The sequence below is a fragment of the Dermacentor silvarum genome, chromosome 10, assembly GCF_013339745.2.
Source record: "Dermacentor silvarum isolate Dsil-2018 chromosome 10, BIME_Dsil_1.4, whole genome shotgun sequence".
Classification (NCBI taxonomy): domain Eukaryota; kingdom Metazoa; phylum Arthropoda; class Arachnida; order Ixodida; family Ixodidae; genus Dermacentor; species Dermacentor silvarum.
Window position 1 is genome coordinate 19645279 of NC_051163.1, and position 7535 is coordinate 19652813.

Genomic DNA, 7535 nt, shown 5'->3' on the forward strand with positions numbered 1-7535 from the left:
CGGCCTCGCTAATAAGCCGGATGTTTTAAGTGACAAGGGCGGCGGCAACTTTATGACTTTGTGCTCCGTATAGTGCGACTCTAAAACAGTTTGCGGCGTGTTTTGTTGTCGGGAGATTGGGGCACAGCAAATATTTTGTCGCATACAATTCAAACGGTTCATGCATTTATCGCAGTGCGCTAGCCGTTAGCGCTCGTAAATCTGTTTAGGGACGTCCAGGAACGTGAGTGTTTAATCATAGCAAGGAAATCAATTCACGCCGAAATCTACTAGCGATAAGGCTCGCGTTAATGAGCCTCGGAGGTGCCTCCCGAAACCGGCGGGAGACTTAACTAGACCGCCTTTTAAGAGCGCTTAAAGACTGTTGCTGCTAATTAGTCGGCGGGGAATTCGCCAGCCAAAGTGCATTAGAGGGGTTCAGCTTCAGGCGTGCTACCGCGCAAAAACCGAGGCGTATCCAGGAATAGCGCTGCTGGCGATGACATCCTGTATCATGGGTCGTGTTCTCGTGTTGCACTACGTGTACGCAATGGCGTAGCCAGGAATCTTTTTTGGGAGGGGGGGGGGGGGGGGGGTGGCAGCCGTACGCCGTGCTATGCCAGGTACACAGAAATTTAGGCGGATCACATGCCCAATGAGCCACCAGCTGTGCTTCTCCTGACCCTGACGGGCACGACAGCTCGGCGCCGCGGCCAGTTACGCATAGTGACCAATCGTTTTTTTTTTTTTTTTTCGGGCGCCCTCCATCTGTTGACGCAGCACGTGGCACGGTTTTAATCAACTAGACTAACGAGCGAAAGGGTGTTTGGCCATGTTTACTACAACACGTTAACCAGAAATAGGCGGTTCCGGCCGTGCCAAAGGCAATTTTTATCGTACGCCACGCTCGAGTCCACATGGCATTCCGAAACTTGCCGCCTAATCGTCAAAGTGCGCAGTTGGTTGTTTTTTTCGGTGACGTTCTTACAAGATAAAACGCGCCCGCAGTTCAAACAATGGGCGAGCCCAGGCTGCCTGCTTCCAAGAAATTTTTTTTCCAAGTAACTGGAAATCAGGGTGATCGACGAAACGTAGATAACAAATTAGGCACCCCCTCTCTGCGGTCAATAGCGTTTCTTTTATTTGAAGGGACGCCTAACGAAGTGTGCTTTCTGACGGCGCATTTCCCCTCTCCCGCGATCGTCTCGTGTATGCAAGTTGCCACGAGCGAAGACTGGCTATTATTCACCCGTTTCATCGGGGCGTTGGCATCCTCTCTTATCTCTCTACCATGCTAGTTATCTCCACTCTGGGCTGCAGCTTCTGAAATAGCTTTTTGCGGGAGGCTAACGAGTAATTACAGCCGTCTAGAGGGCATTGTGATAACGACCAGTCAGGTTGGCTTCTCCATGCAGGGGTGACGACTGACAGGATCCGCACCTTCTTTCTTTTTTTTAGATAGGTGAAGGTGTCAAGGGGGGTGTAAAATCCTTAGAAGTTTTGCTCATTCTTCTTTTATTGTTGGTGATAGGTGGCAAATGGGTGTGCAGACTTGTCGCGTGCTTGTCTCGTGTCACCCTTTGACGCTGATTAATTGTACGGCGCCGTGGTATACAAGACGGCGGCATGCACGTGGTATACAAGATGGCAGATCTTTTATTTTCGGTAAAGTATATCCATACACGGGTGGCGCGTGGATGTATGGGGCTTTACTTTTCGGGAGCCTGGGTTCCTGTTTCAATAGAGGGTTGAGTGTAGGGTGGTTGGCGCTTGATCACGTATGCGAAGTCGTCTTGTGTGATTGATCGCGTTTTCTTCGTGTGTGTGTCTTGTTAGAACTACACGCATCACAACTTCACGTACACGTCCGTTTCAATTCTGAGCAAAACCTGCGAGGCAGCTTTTTTGCACTACAAAAATTCTGGCGGTGCAACCCAACCTGAGTGTGATTCATCCAATGAAAGCCGTATAGGTAACCTACACTAGAGTTACTGTATAATCTACCTTTAGGACACCTTCCAGAAGCGCTTAGATTTAAAGTGGACGAAAGCATCCACCGGTCAGCAGTCTATATAAGCAAGAGACGTTCGGAGTATTGGTGAAAAGAAAAACAGGGAATAGAATAATACGACCGGATCAGTTAAAGGCATAGGTAGTGGTACAAGGCAGATAGAGAAGTTTTGAGGAAGAAAAAAAAAAAGATTAAGGAGATGTACACAAAAATGCTAGGGCTGAGAAACATGTATAACATTCCTGATTAAATCAACCAGGCTAGGTGACTGTTTGTCACCGCCCCGTTTCCAAGGGGATGCCAATGAATCATCATCAGCTGCAAATGTTATACGGTGGAATCTCGTTCATACGATTCTGCATAATACGTTTCTCGGGATAATACGTTTTTTTGTTCATTTCCCGGCCAGTGTCTTATAGGAGCAATGTATTTCGGATGATACGTTTTATTTTCCAGTTCCCGTGAAGATCGCATCAACGAAATGGTGCTGGCGCGTATCCGGCTTTTATAGACGGCTGCATACCTGCGGCTGGATCCCTTTGGCCCTCCACTGACTCTCGCGCCCTTTGGATTTCAATGTTTGCTCTTGGATGGCGCTGTCGCCAGCTGCTTCTGGCGCGCAGGAGAAGCCGTGTTAACTTGAATGCGACAAGTAAGCGTGTCGCATTCTTTTAGCGCATCACGGTAATCAGTACCATGCGACAGCGTTTGTACGTGGCGCATCCGTGTTCGTCCGAAGCAAACCGCAAACATGTTTCTGCCAACTTGCATTCCGCCGGCGCAGTGCAGGGTTGCACTACACGGTGGCAGCCGTCTTTCTCCCTCAATGCGACACGCCAGTGTTTACCCGACTTACGCCGTCTCGAACTACCGCCCTCTCCTATAACACATCAATATGAGTAGTTCCCGGCACTTTACCACCGTTTACCTGAATGTAATGCGTTAAGAAAGGCGATGTCGTGTGCCACTTGTCACATTCGTGTTAACGCCGCTACACAGGGGGTTTCACAGAAGCCGAACACGCAAGTCACTGCATGGGCTACACTGCGCGTACCTGAAGAAAAAAAAATCACTCCGAATTAACGTAACAAATTAAAGTGTCTGATAAGTAGACTGGGACCTCCCCTCATTTGTGTCAGTGCATACTGAAGATCGATGCCACTTGGATAGGTGGCGAAACGTCTATACCCTTCTGTTGTTAATTTGTTACGTTAAGTCAGAGTGAAACTGTTTTTTCAGTCATGAATTCACCCGCGCTTTTGGAAGATTTTTTGCGCTGCACGTAACTATCGCAACGGAGGAGGAGCCGCGCCGCGCCGTGGTGCATGAATTTTTCGCAGTGCAGGAAAGCTGGCTTAGAGGTTTGGAACTTGTCTATTGATAGCTTTCACGTGACGTCACGCACCCACCTTATCACCGTTTTGGGGCACCACGCAACATGGCGACTACGAGCACTTCAGTCCAATCGATCTTATTGAAAGCTTTCACGTGACGTTACGGACCCAGCTTATCATCGTGTTGGTGCACCAACATGCCATGGCTACAATGACGTCAGTGCAAGCCATCTATTGCATTTCTATTCGTGGTCGCTACGGATCTGAACAGTTCTTGTAATTAAGTTGTAACTGTTTCTATCGAAGAAAAACTGAATTATTTGAGAAGCCGAGGCTCGACGAGCGAGCGAGCGACGGAAGGCTGTGCAGCATCGGTGCAGCTTCGAAGGGCGGTGTCGGCCCAGTTTCTGGATTCTTGCCAGTTTTGCGAAACGGCAGTCAGTGGCACCCGAAAACAACAACCTGTAACCGGACGTCGACAACTCGTTATCGTGAAAGAGAAGCTGTCTCCCACTTCCGCCTTCGTAAGCGGAAGTGCACAGCCGCGCGCACTGCGTGTGTGGAGGAGAGCACGGAAGTTCCTTTCGCTTGCCTGCTGCAGCAGTCGCGCAACGACAGCGGCCATGGTGATGTCCGGCGGCCCATGACTGCAGCAACCGCACGGAAATTATTTGCGACGCGTTCTCGGTTGCGCCTGTCTTACGCCACGCGATTTTTCACGCTCCGGTGAATGCTTGACGTGACAATTCAGGGGTATATATTAGACTCCTGACATGGCATTTTCGAATGCCAGTTCGCGCGCGCGTGTGTGCGTGCGTGTGTGTGTGCATGTGTGTGTGTATGTGCGTGTGCGTGTGTGTGTGTGGGGGGGGGGGGGGTAAATGAAGTTCTGTGCCTTCAATACCTTAGAATATTTTATATATATTGACAAGCGGCAGAGCGCCTTAAATGATTAATGATGCGACGGAAAGCTTGTTCGATATATTTTACTTTAAAAAAAAGAAAGAAAACGAGTGGCAGCGCAAGACACAGGACATAAGAAGAAGACGGACGAAGCGCTCACTATCAAGAATTTATTTATTTATTTATTGCGCACCCGGCAAATAAATGCAGGTGCGTGAAAGGGAAGATGGAGAGGGCAGTGTAAGACACATGGCAAGAAAGAAAGGCATGTAATATTGAAATCAAGATCACAAAAATTTCCTAGATGAACACCATCGTCAATTTGCAGGAAACACCATTTCCTCGGTGAGGAGCGATGTCGATGGCGCACGTGTCACGTTTCCCGTCGATGCAGAAAGCCTCGTGTTTATAATCCCTTGCACGATCGCGCCTTAATACTTTGCACTCAATTAAAAAAAAAATTCACATGGTCTCTTATATTATCACTAGACGTCTTGAAGGCGAAAGCCCGAGTGCCGATGCATTGAAGACTGACCCGCTTAATTCGCTTAGTCATCCCTCTTAATTCCCTGAGTCATCCTCTTAATTCTAGTGCCTTTAACTCGCCTGAGTCATCAACTTAATTTGCTTAGTCATTCCTCTTAATTCTAGTGCATTTAACTCGCCTGAGTCATCTCCACTTAATTCGCTTAGTTAATCCTCTTAATTCGCTTATTCATTCATCTTAATTCTCTTTATCATCCATCTTAATTCCATTACCTTTAACTCGCCCGAGGGGCGACGTAAAAGTTTAGTACCTTTCGTGTCGTCGAAGCGTTTTTCGCTCAAGGACTTTGAAGGTCGACTGAACGATGAGACATATAAGGCTTTCGCCTTAATGAAGATTTGCAACTTTGACTCAACCGTTGCATTCCTAGGGGTGAAGGTGTGTGCGGGGTGGGTGGCGCTTGAACCCGGCAGGTGGACGCTGCGGGCTTGTCTTGTGACATGTCGGTAGTGTATACGTGCAAGCGGCGTCAGGCGAACGCAGCAGCTTCAGACGAGAAATCGGGTTAGGCACCGGACAAAAGGATCGCAGGGCACCTTCATAATGTAACGGTTGCAACGGTTGAACCGATGCTTTATGATGATGATGATGATCATGATGACTTTAAAGCCATTGGTACCTATACCCCCCCCCCCCCCCGGGGGGGGGGGATTCCCAAGACTCGGGCAGATTTTAGATACGTGTTTGGGGCATAAGATTAAATACCTTAAATTTTGATACATAAATTAAATAACCTTTATTCCATGGAGAACGAGCTAGAGCACCGAAGAAGACGTGGAGTGATAAGGATGCTTATGTACAAAGGAAGAAGATGAATCCCATATAAATGCTCCCAATTTGATAAAAATGCCATCATGTGACGTGCTCGAAGCGTAAGCGCGGCAGAGTTTCTATATAACTTAAAAAATACGAGTCCGCGCTCCTGTAAGTTGAAGTTTATCAGTCAATTACGCTTATGAGATAACGATAAGGACGACTCCTACCGTGATAGGCGGATAGGGTGACCCACGAAAATGCGCGAAAACTTAAGACTGGTGACGAGGCCGCCTTGACGTTCCCGCCTCGCTGTGACGTCATGGATATTGAGACGCGTCAGGTCGGGTCTACGTGATCGTTTATCAATAATGAAGGACTACATTGCAGCCTAAAGGAACCAAATGCTCAAAACATCCCTTCGCCAAAAAAAAAAAAAGGAGCTTGCTTTTGAGCGCGCTCCCGCGCGGCTCTGTAGGTTGATGATTATAAAGTGTTATTATGGCGTTTGACTCAACAGTTTATGTATTTATTTATTTTATTACACACTGCAGACCAAAGTTTTCCGAGCAGAACAGGCAATGCAAATAACAAAATGCGCGCATTGTGGAGATATTGTCGTGTTATGAATTAACAATAACACAAATTATCAGAAGCTATTCATACAATGTGTCGTGAGGTTCAGTTATAAGCTATTCCATTCGGATATTGTACGCTGAAACCTTATACATATATTCAATTGTTAGTAAAGGCTCTTCGTTAAAGGAGACAGAAAGCTTTTTATTGAAAAGGCAGAGTGTTTAGGGAGTGTTTAGGTGGTGTATATTCGTCTAGATGCTATACTGTGCAGGGAGCTGGACGAAGGGAAATGTCCAATAAGAATTCACAGCGGGTAACTATCACCGCAGACTATATCAGAGCACAGGATCACTTGCAGCACAACGAACAACAATCCAGGCTAAAGCCGCTTGCGTATGTCTGTTGTCCTTGAACACAATATAGTGGTGCCTTCGTAACCCTCAGCTGCGTTGGGTATAGTGAGGTCGGCATTCCAAATTGGCCTGATAATGGTCTTTGACCAAGGCGAGCTAGCGAAATTGCGAGCGAGCATCTCTGTACACTTGTATCGAGGACATTCACGCAGAGCGTGTTGACGGGTGATAGAGGGTCTCCAAATGTCGTGGTAGGCATTGCGGTAGCCGTGATTGGAGTTCCGGGTGTATATATAGTAGTAACTGGATTTTTCAATGGGCCAAGCATATTTAGAAAAATCAGAAACACAACTTCGCGGTTATCTTAGGTTTATTTACCCAACAGTTTCGGTCGGTGGACCTACATTTTTCAAGGGATACAGGAAATTCTCGCAACAGTCTTTTTATATCTTCAGGTAGAGAGAGAAGACGCCAAAAAAAGTGAGAAAGGAGAGATAGAGAGAGCAAAAAAAAAAAATCTCAGGGAGAGAGCCAATGGCAGGGAGATTACTTTTTGGTAACGGGGTTCTTCACGACGCGTGCTAGTCATTATTAGCAGTGGACAGGTGCTTGATACGGTCCCCATTATGCGTGCTTTTACACGTGAATAATCATTGTCAGCGGACACGCCTATGACACGGTCCCCATTACACGCGCTTTTACATGATTGACGACGATGCACGGCGCATTGCCGTCAACAGCGGCAGTGGACATTTCATTGACAAGGTCGCTGTTAAGCGTGTTTGACATACATGATTGACGGGCACGCCTGTCATATTAAGTTGAATTTGCTAAAAAAAAAAGGAAAGACACCAAGACCTGGTGGTGCCACACAAAGAAAAGGGCAAAACACGAGAAACACAAAAAAAAGAAGAAATAACCTGCAAATATAATAGTAACAGCGTGGCGAAATAAGCATGAAATTAAAAATCAAGGCACAATAATGTGGGTGGTTCGGTCCGCTCCCCCACTGGGGTTGTGGGCATTCTTTCGACATCACACACGTGTTCGGCTTGCCTATGTGGGGATTAAGTTCT